The sequence below is a fragment of the Notolepis coatsorum genome (assembly GCF_963971535.1).
Source record: "Notolepis coatsorum genome assembly, chromosome: 15".
Classification (NCBI taxonomy): domain Eukaryota; kingdom Metazoa; phylum Chordata; class Actinopteri; order Aulopiformes; family Paralepididae; genus Notolepis; species Notolepis coatsorum.
In genome coordinates, this window is record NC_140179.1 from 52,574,839 (window position 1) to 52,585,821 (window position 10,983).

The following is a 10,983-nucleotide window of genomic DNA, read 5'->3' on the forward strand; positions in this document are numbered from 1 at the left end:
AGGGTTTAACCTGGAGGTTGGGCTTTAAACATCTAGCCCAGGGACTACAACTGAAAACTAGCAACCCTGCTAATGTTGGCATATTTACAGTTTTTAATTTGTATTCATTTATAAATGTATAACTGTTGATTGATATGCACTGTCCCTGATCAAATAAACGGAGTAAAAAATAAAAGCATAGCAGATAGATAGTGAGATAGATAGATAGGACACAATGTATTATCGTTAAGATCTGCTGTGCAGAAACAAAACACGACTCAGTCAGCTTCACCGAGTACATCCAACTGTTGAAACTGCCAACACAAACGCTAAAAAACAGTTTAACCTATTGGTAAACAAACGTATTGTTGAAAATATACAATATGACTGCTGTTGTGACATTGTTGGGATCTTATACTGTAGTTTACATTTGAGAAAAAACGAACTCAGTCACTCGGTACAAACCCAATAACCTATTGGTAAACAAACGTATTGTTGAAAATATACAATATGACTGCTGTTGTGACAGTGTTTAGGAATCGGATCTTATTTAGTAGTTTAAACTCACCTTCAAACTTTAACAGGTTGAATGAAAAACGCTACTTTCTCCAGCTCTGCCAAACGGATCTCTTCTTCTGTTCTTTTTCTCCTAAATGTGGATACAGCAGCGCAGCATCCACAAACTCGCAACAGCGCCACATATGGCCAAAATAATACATGGTTTTGTAAACAGGGAGTGGATGGTCGTTAAGGGAATGGAGCGTTGTTAAGAGCGAGTGAATGGACGTTAAGGCCAACTACTCCAGGGTGTCGCGACCCGGCCAGCCGTGTATAGGTGTAACAGACTGACAGCCAATGAAATGGGGTGCATTTGTCACGCTGTCCAAGGAGCTGAACTGCTCTCGTGCAGCCGTGTTCGAATCCCGGTCGGGGCAAAAGCCTGTCATACATTATCAAAGATAAACAGCTATGTTGAATCAATAAACATGAATATCACTAAATAAACATGAATATTGCACAGATTTAGATTATAATAGTAAAGCTATTATAATAGTTCAATGGTTGTGATGGCAAAGTTCGTGTCAGGTTCCTTACTGTATATTTGCATATCGTATGTCACAAATGTAACAGTACTATATACCTGTATGTCATGTATGTCCTTGTCATAAATGTCATGTATGTCATAAATGTCACTATGAATTGAAAATGGGGGACCCTGATGTAAACAAGACAAATGTCTTTCTCTGCTCTGCATCCCCTTAAACATTTTGTGTATTGAGCCGTACTGTATTGTACCCATTCTGCAATCTGTTAAATAAAGTTTTCATTAATTAATTCTGTCCCCGTCTCTCCTTGTTGCACATATTTAGATTATCATTAGATTGTAGCGGCAGAGGTTTTTGTCAACTTAAATCATGTTTCTTAATTTATGCACAGGAGGACTGTGTGTGGATGACCACAGGCCTGTGGTCCCCAACACCTCTGGGGTCAAACACCATCTCCTCAGTCTTCTTAACATTTAAAACCAGACAGTTATTGTCGCACCAGTTTACAAACCACTGGATTTCCAAATAATAGTCAGCTAGGTCACTGTCATTCTTAATTAGAGCTAAAATGGCAGCGTCATCAGGAAATGTTCATATCATATCTGGTGAATTACCTAGCTCATGGAAGTCGGCCATGGTTCTCCCCTTGTTAAAGGGCGGAGACCCCTCTGACCTAAATAATTATCGCCCTATTTCCAGATTGTCTGTAATGGCCAAAGTCTTTGAATCGCTTGTAAACAAACTGAAAGAGTTTCTAGCTGACCATAATATTCTTAACAAGTCTCAGTCAGGCTTCAGATCCATAGTACTTCAGCGACTATGCTAGTCTCAAATGACATAATTGAAGCACTAGACAAGAAAAAACACTGTGCAGCATTGTTTGTTGATCTGTCTAAAGCGTTTGACTCTGTGGATCACGCATTACTGCAGAGGCTTGGCTGCATATAGGTCTTGGTAAAACGGCTTTGAGCTGGTTTAAAAACTATCTATCTGAAAGAACTGTGTCTCAGTAATAATAATAATAATAACTTTATTTGTATAGCACCTTTCATACAGGGGATTGCAGTTCAAAGTGCTTTACATCAGTAAGAAATAAAACATAAAATCAGTGTAAAACAAGCAGCAAGAGCAAAGCATAAAGTGGGATAAAATAATGCAGATATATTAATCAATTCATATCAGAACCTCACGTTCCAATATGCTTCTGTAATCTGTTACAAAACATGATAAGGTTATAGTATGCACCCAGCAGATAGTGGGGCGTAAAGATAAAAGTAGAAATAAGTCAAATGAGCAGACATATAAAATCACAGTTTTTCACATTAGGATCTAACATCCTTTAGGGCCACCTTGTTTATGGTTTGATTCAGTTTTAGTAGAATGTAAAATACATGAATGATGAAATGAGCACATAAAGTGCAGACATACTATAAAATCCTCTGATATATAAAATAAAGGAGAATAAAGACATCCCTCCAGGCCTCCAACTCCCTCTGAAAAAACTCTGTCTCAACAAAGTCCTGGAATGGCATCCTGGGATTGGTGAGTCCTTCTGCTGCATAGGTCTGGAAGACCTTAGTGGAGCAGTAGAAGTACAGTATCTCACCGCTCCAGTCTGATAAAAAAAAAAAGTGGATGGTGGAGCCATCTCTGAGGAACCGGGACTTTGGCTGACCACAGGCGAGGCAGTTGTGTGTCCTCTTGTCTTGGGGAGCCGCTGTTGTTGTTGCTGCTGCTGCTGCTTCTCCAGCATCTCACTGAATGAATGAATGAAAACTTTATTTAACAGATTGCAGAATGGGTACAATACAGTACGGCTCAATACACACAATTGTTAAGGGGATGCAGACCAGAGAAAGACGTTTGTCTTGTTTACATCAGGGTCCCCTATTTTCAATTCATAGTGACATTTATGACACACACAACATACATGACATCATGACATTTATGACATAGGGACATACATGACATACAGGTATATAGTACTGTTACATTTGTGACATATACGATATGCAAATATACAGTACTGTTACCCATAGATCCTAACTATTATAATAGTTCAATGGTTGTGATGGCAAAGTTTGCGTCAGGTTCCTTACTGTATATTTGCATATCGTATGTCACGTAACAGTACTATTGTTTCTGGCTTAAAGGCCAACCTTCATGTTGTATTTTTGTTCAATAAACAATGTGGACTAAACCTTCAACAATACACAGAAGGTTAACCCTTTCACTGCCACACGACAGCCGGTTAACCCTGTAAACCTTCTAGTCCCAAAACATTCTGTGACTAATTCAGTGCAGATTGTAATGTATTGTCATCATGCAGCACAAGTACAGTACAACTAGAAGAGGTTTGGCATCCAACCAGAGTGACTATGTAGCAGTAACGTGAAATAGTAATATACACTGTACAGGTGGTTAAACTGGGTATAACATATATAAATTAGTACTATGAGTACTACATGTATGTACAGAGTTGTAGTATTAATATGTACAGTGATACAGGTATAAAGACACTATGGTATAAGTCATACTGGCCAGCAGTGTAACTAGTAAGAGTAGGTAAGAGATATGTACAGATTTAGATATAGTATTAATATGTACAGTGATACAGGTATAAAGACACTATGGTAGTAAGTCATACTGGCCAGCAGTGTAACTAGTAAGAGTAGGTAAGAGATATGTACAGATATAGATATAGTATTAATATGTACAGTGATACAGGTATAAAGACACTATGGTAGTAAGTCATACTGGCCAGCAGTGTAACTAGTAAGAGTAGGTAAGAGATATGTACAGATATAGATATAGTATTATAATATGTACAGTGATACAGGTATAAAGACACTATGGTAGTAAGTCATTCTGACCAGCAGTGTAACTAGTAAGAGTAGGTAAGAGATATACAGATTTAGATATAGTATTAATATGTACAGTGATACAGGTATAAAGACACTATGGTAGTAAGTCATTCTGACCAGCAGTGTAACTAGTAAGAGTAGGTAAGAGATATGTACAGATATATATATAATTATATACCAATGATGTAAACGTCTGTTAGTTAGGGGCGATGCTTGGCATCACACTGCACTATCTCGCGTACGTGCACGCGTACTGAATAAACCACAAATGTACCCCTAATACCAGTATTAGTCTGACCACACCCCTCATCAGCTTACCTTCATAAGCAGGTGTGTGGTCACCTGCTCTCCTCCTTCCCAAGCTTTCACCACAAGGTGAGGACAAGGGCTGCAGCGGCCGTCTGATGCCAAGCATCGCCCCTAACTAACAGAACTTGGTTATAGTCATAACCTATCGTTCTGTATCGTTAGTGGCTTAGCTTGGCATCACACTGCACAAGGGAGGCCAAGCGGAGCCACTGGCTGACAAATACACCCCGCTGACAGCCCCCCAAAACCATCAGAACAGGGAGGGCCAAGCCCCCCCGACCCCCCCTAATGGAGGGTATCCCCCCTATTAGAGGCTTCACGGGAAGGCGACGGACCCGACCGTGCGAAGAGGCACTCAAGCAACTTAACGCACAGGGTGAGCAGACCGTGGCTTGACCCCACGACTACACACACGCACAACCCGCATGCCACCCGGGAACGAACGGAGGAACAACCTCGTCACTGCCCCCAGAATCACGGGGTCAAGGGCAAACCCAACCCCGTGGCAAGGCCGTAGCAGCGGAGCGCGAAGGAAGACCCAGACCCACCAAAAGGACTGGACTCCCTGGAATGGGGGCCCGGAGAAGTCCATGATGCCAGCATCAAGACCCCACCAGGTGGGCACGTAGTGCCCCGCCCCCCACATCGCCAGCGTATTCGGACAAAGGCCCCCCAGTTACTGCACCTGGTAATCCCAGGCGGTATCCCAACCAAGTACTAACCAGGCCAGAACCTGCTTAGCTTCCGAGATCGGACGAGATCGGGCGTGTTCAGGTCGGTATGGCCGTAAGCCGAGCGGGCCCCGTCCCCCCAACAGTACACCGCCTGGCACACTAACCCTGCAGAACAGACAGTCAGCATGGCCGTAAGCACACAAAAAAGGTTAACCAACGGAAGCAGGCAGCGCACCGGGGAAAAACCAGGCAACAGGCTGTTAACCCTAGCCTGGAGACTGCGGACGAGACAGGCGCCAGAGGGGACAGCTGAACACAGCTGCCCCGGCGGAAGGGGCGTATGCTGGCGTTGTTGCATGACCAAGCCTCCATTTAAAAACCCCCACCCAGAGGGGTCGAGGCAGAGAAGGCTGACACGATTGGCAGACGTCATGAACGTGCAGGGGCACCCTCAAACGGTGAACCCGGGAGTTGACACTGCACCAACACACCAGGGAACCAACCACCTCGGTGTTACCCAATGCGGTGGTTGTTCCTATAACCCCTCAAGAAAAAACTCCAAAACACACCTGCGGGTATACACCGGCTATACCGCAGTACAAGTGTTTCAGTTTTCAAAAAAGGGTTAACCCAGGCCTACGGGTCGCAAACATCACTTCGGACCGGGCCTGGCGGTACGGGAAGCACAGGGTCACCAGAGGAGGTCAAAAAACCACCCCCACAGGCCCCTCTTCGCCATGCGTGAGAGAGGAGCGGAAAATAATGGAGAACCAGCCCCTAAGCACACCGTACTTGGTATTCCCAGGCGGTCTCCCAACCAAGTACTAACCAGGACCAACCTGTGTAGCGGCCGAGATCCGACGAGATCGAGCACGTACAGAATGGCATGGCTGTAAGCCATGACGACAGTGCTGAGTAAAAACATACCCAACCAGGGTCTCCATAGCGCTTAACCCTGTGACACCCAGACCGACCTGGCATTTTTCCCCCTGAAAAAAGCCCAAGTCCCTCAGGGTACCAGAACAGCAGATCTGCATCCCCGGCGGACAACGGGTTCAACTGATCTGGACCAGCGTGACCAGAACCAGTCCCGTGCCCTAACCACGCCGACATGCCTACTCCAGGAGAAGGGCAGATATGCGTGTTGATCTTAACATGAAAAGAAGGCGCCACCCAGACGTTCGGACGAACCGCGCCTGGTGGCCCACCCCAAGGGCGTGAGACCCCACCACATATGTTCAGATCCATCCCGTCATCATCCCCCAGACATGAACGAGAATCCGTCGACAACCCACCCAGGTCATGGGATGTGGTCGTCGGAAGAGGAAAAACCCCCATCTCAGTTGCTTTATAAAAACGCTGTTTCAACCACAAGCAACCAAGGCGTGCCAGTCAATCGCCTGTTTACAGCGAGCTAGCACTATACGTGCGTCGGGACACACCCCCATCAATGAACAGGCTATTTAGACCTGTCATTGAATCCCCAAGGCGCCCAGGGGAACGACAAGAGGGGTGTGACACTCCCTAACTCCAACACTTCTGGAATAGAAAGAAGGAAGCATCAACAGTATGTATCCCAGTCTACACAGCCGGGGTAAAAATTTTTCACATTTTTACATCCCACCACCCTCCCATAGGAAAGAGACGGGGATCCCCAGAGAGACTTCCCACGCAAGCTGTACAGATTGAAAAGAATATATTGCACCTTGAGCCATGTAAAAAACTGGTTTTAGGGCCTCCGGGGAAGAGGCACTGAACCCATACACACTCAATAAACGAATTGAATCGAATATACATACAATAGAAAAGGACCCTTCTAGAGGGTCCACTCACTTTGACAATCTGAGGAGGAAGGCTCTGTACTCTGATGGAGGCTTCCTCACATGGAAGAAGGAGTCCGAACTCACAGAAGGCCTGAATAGGCGCTTGGTGAGGAGGAGCCCTGACCACCCCCCCTGAAAACAGATCCATCACATGGACCTGAACAGCACACGGAAGTCCTACCAACAGAGACGCGCACGGTGACGTACTCTATGGCGGGGGAATTCCTGCGGTGCACACGCCCAATATACCAGGCCGTGGGACCAGGAACTCCCTCCCCCCCCCCCCCCCCCCCCCCGTAACGTGCCGAACCGCCACGTGACGGGAACCTTGAAGGACAGGGGGTGTACCCCTGACCGACAGAACAATGGGGAGAGGAAAGGTTACCAGTTCACCCCTTTACGACCCCACACCCATGATACGATGTAACGACAAAAAGAGAACATGACACAGTCATAGTCAGCTCTATGAAGCGTTTCACAGCTCCACACAGCGCATGAGCTAACCTGCTATCTGATTTTTACTAAGGAAAAACACAGAATAGAGAGGGCTCTAAGAACCCCGGTCCAACATACACATGTGCTTCTGTGGCCAGTACAACCCAGTTGTAGGTCACATGACACACACAACCCATCATCACCTACAAAAAATGGCAAAACACTCAACAGAGGAACGCCGTTTTTTTCACAATGAGAGAATACATCATTCTTGATTAGTATCGACCACAGGCCTTGCTAAGCACACATGACAGCAACCAAACCAACTTCCCTTTAGGAAATAAGTTTCTCCAGCAGATTTAGCACAACCTCAGCAATCAAGCTAAGAGTTACATCGTATCCCTACCACACAAAAGACACAATTAATGCACAACATGTCTGACAGGAGGATGAAAAAGTCCCCAGGGAACCGGGGGGGAAAACACAATCCTCCTATTTTACCCTCAATACGGCCAGTTAAAACAGGAAAACCTGTTAATGTGTGAACACACTGTTCATTGTCATTACAGTCTGAGAAAGAACATTCTTTTACTCACTTGTCACCAAGCATAGCTTCATAGGTTAGTTACCTTAGTTGTGAGTACACGGCCGTGTTTCTCACACAACAACCAGATCATTACATCCCGTTTGCACGGAGAAGCTAACTGCCAGTGACAAAAACAGCTCACACATAACCCGCAACGTATCCTAAATGCATTGTAGCAACACACGTTTTGGGAAAAACACCGTTATTCACAATACATTTAGCAAAGTAAAACCAGAAGACGTGTTATGAGGTCTGGTCAACCCCGTTCCTACCCGGAACGCAGATCAGCGAAGTGCAGTCACAGACACCGTAGGAAACACAGCCGCTCCTGTGTTGTTCGAACTGGGCAGCGTCGCCGCTCCAACCCGCACTACAGTCCTTTGTTGATGCAACCTTGCCGTCCTGGCTCAGGGCAGGGTCGACGAAACATCCCCTGTCAAGGATGACGTCGTAGTCAAGAGTGTAAAACATGTTAAAATCAAAGCACGTTCAACAGAATAGCTATCAAGCTAACGGCCGCTCCAACCGTTCGGGTGCTACTGCTTCCGCTCGCGAGACGCCGATCTAACGACGCACGCGATCAGAAGCGAGCTCACGGCGGCGCGCGAGAAGCTAAGCTACCCCGCGCCAGGCCATGGCCATAGCAGCAAGCTAACGTTACCTAGCGACCACGACATGCTAGCCCCGCAGCTAACAGCTGCTCTAAGCAGGCCATGCAGCGATCCAGCAGGCTAACGCAGCAGTTAACAGCTGACTGGCTAACCGTAAGCTATGAACATGTAAACAATGACATAACACTCACCCAGACAGGCCGCCGTTCTGAACCTCTCCTCACTTTTTAAGAGAAAAGAGAAAACAAGATGTCAACACCGCTTCACAACGGTGACTTTAGCACATCCGACGGAATCAGCACAGTACCAACTGGCCTGTGTAGCTGACTTTGAACATGAATCTGCCGCTATCGCACATTACATGCACATATCCCCTCGTGAAGGAATACTCTCATTTGGATATGAAAGATGGGGCCTTAACACGGTGACAGAGAGAATCCACTCGTCCAGAACACACAGGGATCACCAGTGTCAATGGTCGCGGCCCACTAGTTAAAACTATAATGGTCTTCAGACCAAGGTCTTCTGTCGCCTAGGTGGCTAAACAAAGGACCCTAGCCTGGGGCCGGTTTCCATAAACTTTGTCAAGTAGCCCCCATAGCACTAACAGACAAGTGGAGCCCGCCAGCAAACACTACTCACCCAACCTGGAACGCACCGCTTCTCACAACAGCGGCATGTCCGACAGTTCAGCTGTGGCCTGACAGGTTTCACCCCAACAAACACAGCAAGGAACTGCAGTTGAGAAGCATGCAGCGGCGTGCTCCCAATACGAAAACCGGTGGAGGGTTTTTAGAATGATCATCATCTTCCAGACACTCCAGTACGAAGACAATATCGCCGTATTTTCTCGAAAATAGTGAGAGAGAAAATAAAGATATGATGTCAACGTATCCTTGTTTCCCAAAGCTGCTCCTAAACCTTTCTTCCATCATGGTGTCAAGTGTGGGGATCTACCGAGGCACTTCTTCCTTGTGGTGAAAGCGAGAAGGAGGAGAGCAGGTGACCACACACCTGCTTATGAAGGTAAGCTGATGAGGGGTGTGGTCAGACTAATACTGGTATTAGGGGTACATTTGTGGTTTATTCAGTACGCGTGCACGTACGCGAGATAGTGCAGTGTGATGCCAAGCTAAGCCACTAACGATACAGAACTACCCATAATTGATCAGTAGGGTTTAACCTGGAGGTTGGGCTTTAAACATCTAGCCCAGGGACTACAACTGAAAACTAGCAACCCTGCTAATGTTGGCATATTTACAGTTTTTAATTTGTATTCATTTATAAATGTATAACTGTTGATTGATATGCACTGTCCCTGATCAAATAAACGGAGTAAAAAATAAAAGCATAGCAGATAGATAGTGAGATAGATAGATAGGACACAATGTATTATCGTTAAGATCTGCTGTGCAGAAACAAAACACGACTCAGTCAGCTTCACCGAGTACATCCAACTGTTGAAACTGCCAACACAAACGCTAAAAAACAGTTTAACCTATTGGTAAACAAACGTATTGTTGAAAATATACAATATGACTGCTGTTGTGACATTGTTGGGATCTTATACTGTAGTTTACATTTGAGAAAAAACGAACTCAGTCACTCGGTACAAACCCAATAACCTATTGGTAAACAAACGTATTGTTGAAAATATACAATATGACTGCTGTTGTGACAGTGTTTAGGAATCGGATCTTATTTAGTAGTTTAAACTCACCTTCAAACTTTAACAGGTTGAATGAAAAACGCTACTTTCTCCAGCTCTGCCAAACGGATCTCTTCTTCTGTTCTTTTTCTCCTAAATGTGGATACAGCAGCGCAGCATCCACAAACTCGCAACAGCGCCACATATGGCCAAAATAATACATGGTTTTGTAAACAGGGGGTGGATGGTCGTTAAGGGAATGGAGCGTTGTTAAGAGCGAGTGAATGGACGTTAAGGCCAACTACTCCAGGGTGTCGCGACCCGGCCAGCCGTGTATAGGTGTAACAGACTGACAGCCAATGAAATGGGGTGCATTTGTCACGCTGTCCAAGGAGCTGAACTGCTCTCGTGCAGCCGTGTTCGAATCCCGGTCGGGGCAAAAGCCTGTCATACATTATCAAAGATAAACAGCTATGTTGAATCAATAAACATGAATATCACTAAATAAACATGAATATTGCACAGATTTAGATTATAATAGTAAAGCTATTATAATAGTTCAATGGTTGTGATGGCAAAGTTCGTGTCAGGTTCCTTACTGTATATTTGCATATCGTATGTCACAAATGTAACAGTACTATATACCTGTATGTCATGTATGTCCTTGTCATAAATGTCATGTATGTCATAAATGTCACTATGAATTGAAAATGGGGGACCCTGATGTAAACAAGACAAATGTCTTTCTCTGCTCTGCATCCCCTTAAACATTTTGTGTATTGAGCCGTACTGTATTGTACCCATTCTGCAATCTGTTAAATAAAGTTTTCATTAATTAATTCTGTCCCCGTCTCTCCTTGTTGCACATATTTAGATTATCATTAGATTGTAGCGGCAGAGGTTTTTGTCAACTTAAATCATGTTTCTTAATTTATGCACAGGAGGACTGTGTGTGGATGACCACAGGCCTGTGGTCCCCAACACCTCTGGGGTCAAACACCATCTCCT